General features: G+C 34.1%; 2 pseudogenes; one reads left to right on the plus strand and one right to left on the minus strand.

Moving 5' to 3' along the window:
• The first annotated feature begins 3,036 nt into the window (after positions 1-3,036).
• On the plus strand, positions 3,037-3,124 carry LOC131950883 (uncharacterized; annotated as a pseudogene).
• Positions 3,125-9,878: 6,754 nt separating this feature from the next.
• LOC131950877 (THUMP domain-containing protein 1-like) lies at positions 9,879-10,963 on the minus strand (annotated as a pseudogene).
• Between the last annotated feature and the right edge of the window lie 4,762 nt (positions 10,964-15,725).

The following is a 15,725-nucleotide window of genomic DNA, read 5'->3' on the forward strand; positions in this document are numbered from 1 at the left end:
ATTTTCAGGATCAGTCTGGGATTTCCAATTAAATGTTATATAGGTTATGTTAATAAAAATAATAATAAAAAAATGCAATATAACACTTACATTGCTCAACAAGATTAATAGTAAAGTAGACTTACCTTACTATAATCACTACTTTGTTTTGTAATTCGATGCTAAAAATATTACTAACATTTTGCACATTTAAAAAAAAAAAACTAAATAGAAAATATGTATGTATGATATATAATGGCTATGTTGGGAACAGGTCTGAAGTGGCTCAATTTAAAGTTATGTGTGAGTTCAATATGGCAGAGATTATGTTAATACAATCCTTAATCAGTTATTGAAACTGCCATTTAAAGCAGACAATACAGTGGTCAGAGTAGTCGAGTGATTGATTACACCATTTCACTTCTCGGCCATTTAACTAAAATCAAAGTGTAATATTTGTTATGTGTTTTGTAAGGGTTTTTTACCTGTCGCCGTAGTTTTTCCTCCCTTAGTCAGGTACCCATCTGAGCTGGTTGGACTTAAGGACGTCCTACAGATTCATCTCCTGGATACGAACGCAAATGTTAGATATAAAGGTCTAATTACATATATATTTATGTAATGTTTGGTGTATCGTAATCACTCTTGTCATTCTATCGCTTGTCCCTATCAATTCAAATTCTGTACAGATTTCAAATATCCAGACTAGAGTAATGGCTACTTCGTATACATTTGCACTATTACGTTGATATTTACATGTGTAATAATATATTTAGAGGTTATTTGCAAAGTATCATATGTAACTAGTTAAAACAATTCATTAATTACATTTATGATTAGACTTATTAGCGAGGTTATTCCATAAGAAGATAGGTGTAATATAAAAGTAGGGAAAGTAAATAGTACCTTCATAAGTTAATATCTTTTTTCCGTTTTTGTTTTCCCTTTGTCTGTTGGTCCTAAGAATAAAATTTAAGGTGGAAATACATAACTGTGTTCAATATGGTAACATTAAAAAGCATTAAGCCTGGATATAAAGTGTTCTTATTTGCCATAATGCATATTGAGATAATAACTGAATTGTGCTTAGATCTAACATAATAACAAAAAAAAATGTCAACGAAAAACCTATTGAATATCTGAACATATTTTGTTTAAATCGGAGTGCTGTAACAACAAGATAAAAACAGTGACCCCACTGTGGACTCGTCAATAACAAATGTGTTTGTCTAAAGGCCGCAATATACAAATATAAAGTCGTTCGTTACATAATAATCGGACTGGGGTAAGTGTTTTGAGGAATGTGGAGGGGGCGGGGGAATGGTATTCGATACATATTAGTTACACGAATTGTGTTCATTTAAATCATCGGTCGCTCGAGTACCAAAGCGATGTATAAGTCAACATATATAGTACGATGTTTGAGTAGAATTAAACGTGTAACTTATACAGTCAATAATAAACGTGTTTTATTTATTTATTTATCTTATTTTAGACATTGTAACCATTGACATTGTTTTCATCAACCTAAAAAAGTGTTTTCGTGAAGGATGAAATGACAACAGGACATAATGTAGCAATATTAAATAGATGTAAAGATTGACCCCTTCCCCACCACCCATGGGTTGAAACGGGCAAACAGAATTGCAATGACATCTAGCAGATATTTTTTTTAGAAACTTGGTGTGTTGGTCAACATACAATGGCAATGCAAACTGACTTTACTTTTGACTTGATTGTATGCTTAAAATAATGTTTTTAAGATGTATTATGTTCCCATAGAATGTACTATTTTCCGAATTATTATATTCACAAGTGTGTGTTCATTTCGGCTGAATTGAAATGTTTAAATAGGGTAAAAATTGTTTTAAAATTGTTAAAACTTGTTAAGTAAATAGTGGTTTTTTTTTAGGTTTTTTTTCTAAATGTTTATTTCGCTTAATTTAAAGTTTAATGTTTTATTTTCTCCCTTGTAATATTTAAAACAAAAATAATGGCACGCAATGTTTAAATGCCAATTTCAATTGATGATTATGCATTGTTTTTTATAAACATACATTTGACAAATAAAGAATGTTTAGGAAACTAAAGTCGAAAATTAGTTGACACATCCTAGTATTAACTGTCAGTTTATGAAATGCACCATTTCAAAGTGTGTTCAAAACAAATGCTTAAGGAAACCGCATATCGGCAGTATACCTGCTCTTTACGTCATCAAAATAAACGGCGGTGAAGAATTTTTTATTTTGTATGTAATATACCATACACAGTTAGTTCCAGATTACATATACCTAAATGTGCCACAATGTTTGGTAACTTCCGATGTTCGCCCTGCTACATTGGCAATATACCATAGGTCATCCTGTTTTAGACATTTGGAGAACTTATACATTTGTGATTTAATTTATGTTTATATTTGTAGTCATTCTCCGCTTTGCTCTCTGTATGAAGCGTTACAAAAGTAGCACACACATTGTACATGTCGTTAGATAGTTGGTTGGTGGCTTCTCCATCTGTTGACACTGCTCTCTATGAAATGTCGGATAGTCTCAATATAGGGGTTCCCCAGGGATCAATCTGAGGTCCTTTACTTTTTTCATTATACATTAGTTATCTTTCATTACACATAGACGTAGGTCAGTGCGAGATGTTTGCTGTTGATACTTCGTTACAAGTCTTTGCAGACAGTGCTGACTCTCTTAGTTTCAAACTGCAAACATGTGCCAATGAGTATTCTACTGCGAAAACACATGGTTAGTGCGAGCAATCAAAAAGTTAGCTCTCTTCCTGACCATAGGGACATACATGTCCCACGTTAAAAATTGAACTATTTTTCGAAAACTAGCAAAAATAATCTGAAAGTTAAATATTATTATAATTTCTCAATAGTAAACCTTTAAAAAAATCACCGACAATTTATCTATGTTGCGCTTATTTTTTTGTATATACAATTTAAAATTTAGTTTTACTTACGTTCACCGCGCGTTTTTAAGTCTGCGTATTTAAAAGTTAGGGATAATTCTGATCTGTAAGGTTCCTACAAGGACCTACAGTTTACTCGCTTCTCGGCCTTTTTGGCTAAGATCAAAGTGTAGTATCTGTTATGGATCTACATGATTCTTAGCCATTTGGTTGGTCAGCCCTTTTTAGGGTTGGCCGCCGGGGCCGAGAGGCGGTCAATCGATCTACTACTCAACTCACGCAATCAATTGCAAATCTCGCCAACGACCGCCGTGGGGTTGCGCCCACACATCCCTCGAAGTGCACATGCCCTCGAGATGAGCCACCCAGTACTTGTATTGGGTGGCTTCAAATGTACGAGTGGCTAACTTTTCAATCTTCTATTTTTCAGCCTGACGACACCCATCTAGGAGAAATCTTAGGTGGGAGGTCCGTCACAATCGCCAGCAAATCGACTACGGACTTCAATCCGAATTAAAAATACGGTCGTTTTGGTTGGCATGTATGTTCTAACATTCAACTATACCGTCAATAGTTACGTCATCCATTAGACTTAACCGCAATTGTTGACTTGGTGAATTGAACTTTATGGATTCTAGATTTTGGATTCGTTTCAAGACAAATTATTTTACTGTTTAATATCATCTTTTTTTTTTATTATGAAAGTATGAATTAGGAAAAAAAACAACAAAAACCTTACAGCACAGATCAACCGACTTACTCGAATGTTTGTAAAAAGTGTAAGTTAATTCGATAAAGTTGTATGTAATTGAAAAAAAAATAATACAAAAATCACATATACACTCACCTAAACGTTAATATTTCTAACAAAATAACATTTTGTAAATATGTATTTACAGTACTTAATTGTTTAATTATTTTTTTAACTATTTCAAATCATTTACATGGTTAGTGCTATTAAGTTTATAATGTTTGTTTCCATTACAAAAATAAAATGACACAATGAAAATGAATTAGTAAAATGTATCTTTATAATAAAAAAAAAACAAAAGCAATACATTTAGCTACTATTTATATAACCCAATAATAAAATGTAACATAAACTAAAATATAACAGACTATATTCATTTTAGTTATATTAACCTCAAGTTGTGAACGGGTTATAGGTGTATGTTATATACAATGTTTTCGAAGTTAAACAGACACAACGTGACGAAATAGTCAAGATGTCGGTTGCTTTAGTTAAATAGTCAAACAGCAATGTGTGGTAATGTTAAATAACTTACGTTTACACTATACCCAAACATCCTACCAGCCATTCCACAGATTATTTGACAAACGTTTTTATAAAGACACATAAACATTCTAGTTGCAATTCCATGTTGAAAACAAACATATCAGAACTGCACGACCACAGACCACTGGTCAAACCAATGCAACCACCGACACGTAAACACACCTCAACAGACAACCTGAGACTCAGTCCGATCATAACGTGTTAACTGTACCTACGGCAATGTATCGATACCAAGCTGTCATGTTATTAATTGATTTAATTTTATTTAAATTCCGAAAGCATTTTAGTTCCTGCTGTAATGGTACCTTTGAAAAAAGTGCATTATTTAAGCAGTGAATTAAAAACGTCGAAGTGAACATAAAGGTCTTCTATATATGACCATATGTTTAGCAGCTTTTGTTCTTGGCTCTTCTACATTGGCACTATCCAGTCGGTCAATTCGCTTTCAACATTTAAAATACATTATATTGATGCTATTATAATTTCATATATTTGACAATCATCAGCTACATCTAACGTTACAGAGAGTTTAGTCCGTTTATATACACATTTTCAAATCGCAGACATTTATTTATTAACGGTTTCAGTTTATTGTTTTAAATTGTATTTGATAGTTACAGGTTGTACTGCTTTTAACATCGCTTCTCGCACTTTTGACTTCGATTAAAGTGGCCTGTCCCGATAAATCTATTAGTTCAAGACTACGATAAGACTATTCGAGTCACAGACGACCTGAGTTAGCACTAGATTTTGACATTTTGCCAACACAGTAATGTCATATGCAATTATAATCAACAACAACAATGGAGTTGCGCCCATTTATGATTCCTCTACGGTGATGGCTGTTGGGAGGAGCCTCTATGATTACGATCCACGTTGCTAAATGAATTCATGGGCCCCACACTTTTCAGATACAGCCAAGTCACTAACAATCTCAATCAAAATATCAGATGAAGATGGACCATCATCAAGACCAACGGCCATCAAATAATTTATGGCAACATAATCACAGTCTAATCAGCCCGCACCAGATCCTGCGACCCACACCTTCATTGCAGCAGATCTAAACAACACTAAAACACAACATGGACCCAACTCACAAGAAAGATACTTTATGCGGCACTGTGATGACGAAATAGTGTAATGTTGGTTATAGATATGTGATAGGTAGCGTAGGTCAACTATACATTGGTCAAGCAGAACCAATATAATGCAGTGACGAACTGACCATTTACGTGAGATGATCAGCTGCCAACTGAAGCATCAGTTGCGAGTTGGATGTAGATATCGTTAGAAGATTATTAGAGTTTTCAGAGAAAAATGTATGTGACCATTTATGTAAGATAATCGGCTGACAACTAAAGCGAGTTAGGGGATTATTGGAGCGCTTAGGGATCAATCGCGGATAAGCGAGTAGTAGCGGAGCTTGATATTTGTGCGAAAAAAGCATTTGAAATCAGACTAGAGACCGAATATTATTAAGAGTTGTGTAGAGTAAGAGAGAATACAAAATGTATTGTGAGCAAATAAAGCAACATTATAACATGTTTTGAAATGGACTTGTTTTTTTTTATCTTACACACTATGACAGGCTATACACAATTAACAACAAATAGGTTTACAGTGTGTATCATTTTAAACATACCATTCAGTATATATTAATTATATGTTTATCGCAAGTAACAACTAATAACTTGGTCATTACAAGGCATGCCAGGAACCCATCTATTTTAAGAGAACTAAACAACAATCCACACATATATATTATTTTAATATTTTGGTTGCTCTAAAACAGGGGTTCCCAACCCCGTGCCCGCGGGCGCCATTGCGCCCGCCGAACGATTCGCATGTGCCCGCCGAACGATTCGTATGTGCCCGCCTCTCACTATTCGAAAAAGACAGAATTCTTTTCATTAACATTATTGAAAGGTTGAAGGGGATGGAAATCGAAAGTTTGAGAGGGGGGTGCAAATCGAAAATTTGAGGGGGGGTGCAAATCGAAAGTTTGAGGGGGGGGGGGGGTGCAAATCGAAAATTTGAGGGGGTGGGTGCAAATCGATAATTTAATTGGTGGGTGTGCAAATCGAAAGTTTTGTACCCGGGTGACGGGAATGGTCGTTACGCCTCTGGATAGAGTTTGTCGATTTAAAATATGTCGTGCCCGCCACCCTACCGATATTTTAGAATGTGCTCTAGAGTAACAAAAGGTTGGGAACCCCTGCTCTAAAATAAATATCTATTATTTTAATTTGGTGTTTTAAACGAGCAGTTCACAATTACTTCCCATATTTAATTTTCCAAACAAACTACGGGAGACAACTCAAAGACAAAAAATCTGACTAATTGAAAAGAAAATAACCAAGTTGGTTAAAAAATAATACATTCATTCGATGATTGATCCATTGACATTAATTTGTTTATTATAAGTTATATAAGCATACTTTGCTTACATTGAACGGTGAATAAACGCTTTTGATACATTTAAAAAGCTAACAGTTGGTACTTATTTTATATTGATTTCAAAGATATGTAAATTAAACTATTTACACAATACTAAACACATCTTCACAACCATTGGCCAAATAATTGTTTTTAATCAGCTTATCTGTTAATTAAATTAAGTGTGATTGCTTTATTTGTTGTTTCTGTTTGATTGGTGGTGTTTAATATTTTTCGCAATTGTTTGCTTTGCTTTCTGTACTAATATACAATCTAAATAAATGTGTTTCTCAGTTTCTTGTATATTTTGTTTACACGTTTGACATGTTATTTTAACATTTTGATTCGACATTGTATTTCGTGAAACTGGAGTTGTATTAAAAATCAGTCTGTATGCTACTTCCCTTTCTTTTGGTGTAATGCGTTTATTATGTAGGTTTCTAAATGTATCTTTAATGTCTATTATATTGTGTTCCCTGACCCAACTAATTCTCGTGTATAAGGGGGTCGCTTCGTATATTTTTTTTGTGTCTTTCCCAATAATGATAGTGTTTTAAAGCAAATATTTTCAGTGGCAGCATTGGTACTGTCGAATTACAAATTATGAATTACTGAAAAGTAGAAAATAAAACAACTAAATAGCGGCGTATGATATGCCGCGGGTCGGCTCGTATATATATATATAATTCTCTTCTTGGAGACGATAGAAAACAAGCTGTAAGCGCGCTCCCTACCACCCCCACCCCTACATGGTCTGGTGAGCTGTGGTTCACGCTAAATGTTTACAATCGCAGAGCTGGGTTTAATGACGACTATTAGGGGCAGATAATTTAGACTGAAACGATTTTAAACTTAGAGGAGGTAACTAAGAGGAGTTTACTTTAACGGGGAGGGGGTGCGGAAAGGAGGGGGGGGGGGTTATCGTCCTAACGAGCTACGCTACTGATAGTGTTTTAAAGCAAATATTTTCAGTGGCAGTGTTGGTACTGTCGAATTCACAAATTATGAATTACTGAAAAGTAGAAAATAAAACAAATAAATAGCGGTGTATGATACGCCGCGGGTCGGCGCGTAGTGTTTAATTTCAATAGTCTCCAATTCATTCCATAAACCTGTGCCAACTATGTCAATCATTACTTCCCTTGCTAACGTTCGGAATAAAATAACATGTGTAGGTAAATAGTAAAATACGCATGTGTATTGGTAAACCAAAATACAATCATTTAAACTAAAGTGAACCTTATCATTTAGAATTTAGACGCATTTAAATTGAACTAAAAAAGGAAATATGTAAGTATGTAACTAGGTAAGATATGTAACCGCTTTTTTAATATGGCAGACATTATGTTGATACAATTTTAATTAAGTTATTGAAACTGTCATTTAACTCAGACACAGCAATGGTCGCGCATAAGCTTTAATCACGGCAAAGTTAATAGTATTAATGTTTTGCTATAGGTTGTTAATAAAACAGTTGGATTTAGCATTGTTTTCTCTATAGTTAGCTTGTGTTATATAATGATGTCAGCCACGCCCTCATGTAATAATTGTCAATTTGTACTTAAAAGACTATTTAAATTTAAATAATTGTTATTGGAGCTGGGAAAAAGCATTTTTGTTCTGCACCTTTTGCAATTCTTTGTCATTATGTCATCCCTCTAAATGGTGTCTTCCGGTGCGTTCCGCACTCCCCCCCCCCCCCCCCCCCCCCGCCCCGCCCTCGCTACGCCTCTGATCTGAGCTGAGTGGACTTACGGACTTCTTACAGACTCGACTCCCTGGATCCGCACTTAAGACTTTCGGGTGAGCAATTGCGGTATATAAATGTCTAAATGTATATATTATATATATCATGGTGTAACTGATTGAAATCTTTCTTTGGTGTGTCGAAAGCTATTATTTGGTTTCTTCCATCTTTTCTTCCTATATTGTCCAATTGTTTTTACACATATTCAAGGCTTCAGACAAGACTTATATCTCTTTATACACACTTTTTGTTACTACTACTTGTGTGAGAATGTACTATTATGATTTAGTTAGGCCTACTTTACTTTTTATGACTGAATATTACAATAATTCATTCGTATGTGCAACTATTTAAAAACATGTATGATGAGATCTTGTAATCGAGTATATTATATGAGAAGCGGGATTTTATGTACATTTTTTTAAGTAGACCGTAGATTTAAAAATGATACTGGGACGAACTGACCAATTGCGCGAGACGAACAGCTGACCACTGAAGTCTTGTCAGTTGCGAGTTGGATGCAGATGTCGATCATTGTTGATCATTGGATCGTGTAGAGGAAATTCGGGTAGCGGAGTTAGACAGTAACGTGTACAGACAGTCACAGTAGAGTATAGCAGGGTACACGAGTGTAGAAGATTGATTATGTACAAATAAAGAAATATTATAGCATATTTTGAAATGTACTTGTGTTTGATTGTACACTTTATGCCAAGCTACTTACGATTAAGAAAAGACGATCCCGGTTAAGTAACGTGCGACATATTAGCCTACAATTGTATAACGTGTCACACATCGGTCTACATTTAAAAATCATGACATACATGACCTTACACTTACGTATTATGTCACTCATAAAATACCATATAAATGAACTATATGTGTATTACCAGTCACAAGTTATATAATGTAGTGTACATATACGCTATAAAAATGTGTATCTATATCAATGCCAGCGTCCTTACTACAGGTGAGTTGTTATGACAATCAAAAATCCTCTTCTTCATGAAATAATAGCCACGGCATCTATTTTTTTTTTGTTGTTTCCAACATTATTTTTAATTCTTAAGTTACGATGGAATAGTCCTTAGTTTCAACATGTTACATACAATTCTAATCTTACAATATTTATTACTGACTTTTCTCAACTGGAACTTCGTTTGAGTATGATTCTGTAGGACATTCCAGTGTCTTAGTCAATGTAGGACATTCCTCAGACTTAGACTCTGTAGGGCATTCTTATGTCTTAGATTCTGTAGGGCAGGGGTCGGCAACCTGCGGCTCGGGAGCCGCATGCGGCTCTTTTGATATCCAGATGCGGCTCTCCAGCTCCTTGAACAAATACTAATAATCTTAATAAAAAAATAAAATATTTGAAATGAAAAAAATGTTAGTGGCTCTTTAAAACCAGGGAGATTTTGAAAGTTGTAACTTTTGGCTCTTCCGCTTCAAAAGGTTGCCGACCCCTGCTGTAGGGCATTCCTGTGTCTTAGATTATGTAGGGCATTCCTGTGTCTTAGTTTCAGTAGGACATTCCTGTGTCTTAGCTTCTGTAGGACATTCCTGTGTCTTAGTTTCAGTAGGACATTCCTGTGTCTTAGCTTCTGTAGGACATTCCTGTGTCTTAGATTCTGTAGGACATTCCTGTGTCTTAGATTCTGTAGGATATTCCTGTGTCTTAGCTTCTGTAGGACAACCTTTTGTTTCAGATCCCGTAGGATGTACCTCAGATGATTCTTTAGGACCAAGTTTCTCTATTATTTTAGGACCCTGCTGCAGCTCTTGCAAGTTGTACTTGCGCAGCCTTATATAATCAGGTGCTACCCCTATACAGCACACAGTGCACACAACTTCTACCAGTATAGCCACCTGGTAGTCATTCCGTGAAAAAGTTAACCTGGAATTTACCTTCTCCACAGCCCGATTGACATCTGGTATTACCTGTGTGTTAGGATATGTGTTCCCATTGTTGTTCCTAGAATTAAACAAAACGGTGTACGAGGTGGGGGGGGGGGGGATAATCACAAAAGATGGGATATAACACAGTAGATGCAGTCGTTTCAATGTCATCTGTGTGCTTTGCAGGTGCCTACAATTTACAATTGGCAAAATACGAGCTGCGTAACGAGCTTTCTTCAAACCATGCTGTGCTATATCCTCCATTATAACTGTCACCAGTTTTATAGGATCTTCCACAGTTGTGCTGATGAAGACACCATTTTTAGCATTGCTCAGAACATTTTGAAATATTTTTTGTACTGGTGTTTCAGTTTTTAATCCTGCAACTTCTTTTTTAGTGCTTTTTCCAGATCACCATCATCATAATCTTCATCACTGGTTGGTGTCTGTCATTACCTGACTTTGACCATATAACTGATCGGCATATTCATTTAGGATATTGTAGCACTCTCTGACTGCACTACTTTCATTGCTATTGCACATGACAAAAAATCATTTCATGCCTTTTTGTAAAATATTAGCCCCCAGACGAGGACGCTTTGATACATATGCCGATTTTCTATATAAGGACTTGCTTCTTTTCTTTCCTTTTTTCTCAGTTGACATTTTGCTGCACAGATTTTTAAGATTCTCACGGCATCTATCAGACCCAACATTAGAATGAATTTTCCTCTTTTAGTAAGATTGTTATACCGGATTATTCGCTGGTCTATGAAAAGAGTAAAAAAAATCAAAAACGTTTTTCTGACTTTCCTAATACAGAAATCTTAAAAATATAACACAGTTAACCCTTAAAATATTAGCTTTCCACTTAACTTGTTATTTAAAAAAAAAAATTTTCGATGTATATGTAGGACGTAATGATTTGTTTCATTTTTGTTCTATAAGATCATTTACACGGCTAGTAAAAAAAAACTAGAATGGCTTTATCTCCCTTATAATAAGGATGGTATATAATGGGACGTAATAGCAAAATAATTAAAATAAAGATGAGTGTCCAATATAAATTGTGTATCGGAAGTTAAAACATACCATCTTGTGACGAAGTAGTCGAGAGGTTGATACCGCGTCCCGGCTTTTAGTCAAACATAAAGTTGATATTCTTGTATGGTTTCTGTTTACAATTTACCCAAACATCCTACCAACTATTCAACATATCTACTTATATTAGGACAGCGTGAACTACTTTAAAACTTAGAGCCCACTTAAACTTCGCACTTATATTTTGCATTTGCATAGCGCATCAGTATCCATGTAACCGTCTATACATAAATTTACATGCACTATTTTAGCTTTTGTCTATAACTGTATAATATAAGTGTTTGCTGTTTCAAATACAAGCGATAAATAGACTGTATAAATATGTTAAGTCTGTATTTGATAGATTTGATCACAGAGACACGATTCTAGATTTAAGATAGCTAAACTATATTCTAGATTTAAGAATGAAAATTAGTAATTGATTTCTTTTACTGAACTATTTTAAATACTTACAAATTCAATATTTAATATTTTTGTATATGTTTTACTTACGGTTTCTTGTTTTTACTGGGTTCAACGTTAGGTTAAGTGTCTCATTTAAATCAATTGGTTCACAATATAGAGCTAGTAGATTAAACACAGACTAAGATACGCACAGTCAATTTTTATATCTATTAATAGTTGCAAACTCTAATACGTATAAGAAAGTATTAATATATTTATTTTATTTTAATTGTAGATCATAGTAATAGTAGATCATATCTTTTTAAAATGATTTTAGCAATGATTACATTGACTTTGGAGCATTGCAAAAAAAAAAATAATAATTATGTTAAGCAACTAAACAAAGTAAAGCATTTTGTTGTACCGTGTCATCTATCTACAGAAACAAAATGCGTGGATTATAGAATTGTTCCAAGTAAAGTAATTGTGTTTTTAATCTTACTAATTTTAAACAAAACACACTCTTGAGTTCACACTTTGATCAAACGAATGAAAGTTTATTGTCGATGTAGAGTGAAATTGATGGATCCCTTACAGCTATGTTGCGCTCGATATGTTAGGTTGTATATATTTCAATTATACATATCGCTATTATGTCCTCATATATTACGGTGTATAATATATTTACCTACGTACGTCTGTGTTAGGGTGTCATTATATGTATGAATATAGACGGCTATGTTATAGTGACATATGTGTATATGTGTACGACCTGTATAACATTTAAATGTGTGTGTTAAAGTGTAACATGTAAACATATGTATGGCAGTGTTACGGTGTAATATATTTACATTGTGTACAACCTACCTAACAATGTTTTTGAAAGTTAAATATAAGACTTTATATTGAGACATGCTCACCTTGACAGACAGTAAATAGAAGACTTTACATTAAGACATCTTTACCCTGAAAGAGACGGTTGGTTAGAAGACTTTACATTGAGACATCTTAACCCTGAAAGAGACGGTTGGTTAGAAGACTTTACATTGAGACATCTTTACCCTGAAAGAGACGGTTGGTTTGAAGACTTTACATTGAGACATCTTTACCCTGAAAGAGACGGTTGGTTAGAAGACTTTACATTGAGACGTCTTTACCCTGAAAGTGACGGTTGGTTAGAAGACTTTCCATGTTGAAATAGTCATTCTGTTGCCGTTTCCAAGTAATGGAATCAACACTGAAGTTGACTTTAACATTGGCGATTAAACCAAAACTAAATATATTTCTAAGAATTTGAGGATACGCAATTTCTGCCTTGGTTGAGGTAATGGTCAAGGAGCTTTCTCCTCCCCTAAATTTATATCACACCTCATTTTACCAAACTCCTCGCTCAAAATTACAGTAAAAAGGCGTTAATGTAATTAATTTATTTTTTATATTTTCCCGACTTAATTAAACTTTAATTAAGCTCGATTTTCTTGACAACGCAAATACAATTAAAACTCATTTTCTAGTTTTTATTGCAATAACGTTTGATTTATTTTTCTCTCTATCATCATCAATCCCTCCTATTCTATCCCCTCCTCTCTCTAGATATGTCGTCATGTATGGATGATTCATTATATATCTGGTACTCTTTAGTAAGCGAAAATTGATATGCATACAGCTCAACACATTATGGGTTCTACGTTTAATAGTGAAGCATAACAATACACAACATCAAAAAGGGGGATAGCAATTAAAGGAAAATACATGTTGAGAACGGAAAACTCTCTTCAAAATACCCATAATAATATTATGGTTATTTTGAAGAGAGTTTTTCTGTTCTCGACATGTATTTTCTTTCAAAAGATTAGGGATATTACATCCAACGCTGAGAGAGTGTCGAAGCAGTGTATTGAACAATATTCTCGCCTGTCTTTTAAATGAGTAGGAATTAATGCTATTGTGTTTCCAGTTTGCATTTTTTATAGCACTTTCAACATTAAACAAATACACATCTATTTTTTTGTATGTTATTTTAATCACTTTATTGTAGAATAGACGTCTAATTTTAAGAAAAATTAGAAAGTCACTTTGATTTTTTTTTGTTTTGTTTAGAATTTGTTTACCAAAAGGTCTATTTAATAGTTAATTATTTCCTTTGCACAATAACCAAACAAGAAAAAAAAATATTGGTAAATATCAGCATCGGAAAAATGAAACAAACAAATAAAAAAATATGGGCAACATTGTATCGAATCATATGAATACATTTAACATAAACTAATATATAAACTATGTAACAATGTAAGATACGTATGCGTTACTAAAAGAGATGGTCAAATGTAGCTCAATTTAAAGTTGTGCGTGTGCGAAATATGGCAGGTATTATGTGGATACACTCATGAATCAAGTTATTGAAACTGTCATTTAAATTAGTGGTCGGAGTAGTCGAGTTACTTATTGCACCGATTCTCTTCTCGACATTTTGACTAAGATCAAAGTGTACTATCTGACATGGGTTATGTACGGAGTCTGGTAACCCATCTGGCCTGAGTGGACTAATTGCATCGTTCATTTTTTGGAAAACAAAATGTATCATAATTAAATCATCAGTTATTGTGAACGTTTTTATTACAAATCTATATATTTTCTGAAAATACACAAACATGAAAAGAGGATGGAGAACATTGATTACATGATTTCTTCGATAGCCTTTTAAATGTGTAAAACATAACGCTATCGTGTGTACTTTTGCAATTACATATATATTTGAAAAACTTGACACACATACACAGTGGCGTAGCGAGGGGGGGGGGGTGGAGAGGGGGTGTTGCAAATCAAAAGTTCGAGGGTGGGGGTGAAAATCGATAGTTTGTCCCCGGGCGCCTGGAAGGGTCGCTACGCCTCTGCACATACAGCTGCATATTTGTATCATAAGTGAAACACATTGGTTACAATTATGGGTGTATTTTGACAGAGATGTTTGTATGCCTGTGCTGTTTGTATTTGTTTCCAATTCATTCGCGAAACATATTATGGTTATTACATAAGCAATGATTTCCCTTGCACAACTTTAAAGCAAGAAATGAAGATGAAATAAAATACAAATATAGTCCACATTGTATCTAATCATACGAACACATTAAAATTAGTTAAAAGATAATGTGTCGCATCTAGTTAAATATAAAGCTTCGCGTGAGTTCAATATGTCAGATATTATGTTGACAAAATCAATAATTCAGTTATTGGAACTGTTATTTAAAGCAGATACTACAATGGTCCGGGTAGTCGAACGGTTGATTGCAGCATTTTACTTATAAGAGCAAGTTGTTCTATCTATTAGGTGTTCTGTCCGGAGGTCTTAGCTGTGGCCGCAGTTTTTCCTAACTTTAGTCAGGTAACCATCTGAGCTGGGTGAACAAGGACGTCTTACAGACTCGAATGTCGGGATCCGAAAAAAAATATTTTAAGCAATCAATTAAGTCAAAAGTAATGTCACAATTCAGACAAAATAATTTGTATTTAAAGCAAACTAGTTTGAGCCCTAAACTTGAAGTAATATTAATTAAGCCGATTTTATTTGGTAAAATATATCAAATATATTATTATTACTGATTTAAATGTTTAAAACAATTGAATTAATAATAATAAAAAAAAAAAAAAAAAAAAAAAAAAAAAAAAAAAAAAAAAAAAAAAAACCAGCTGATCTGTATCTGATGTGCATAAATCTGCCTCAAAATATTGAGCAAAAAAAGATTAATCTGAGGCTGTTAAATTTCTTGGTCCTAGTGTTTAGCATGGTAATCCCTTTATACAAACATCCTGTCTAATACTTTCTAGCATAGGATCTATACTAAGGTTTATAGTAGCAGGGATAGCGGACAGCCTTGACTAGCTGAATCTTTATTCGTATGGCTTTGTTGTGTGTAATATTTATTAGAAGACCGTTGTGCGCATTTGCGTATATGATTT

The sequence above is a fragment of the Physella acuta genome, unplaced genomic scaffold (assembly GCF_028476545.2).
Source record: "Physella acuta isolate Inbredline_101_S28 unplaced genomic scaffold, ASM2847654v3 ptg000783l, whole genome shotgun sequence".
NCBI lineage: Eukaryota > Metazoa > Mollusca > Gastropoda > Physidae > Physella > Physella acuta.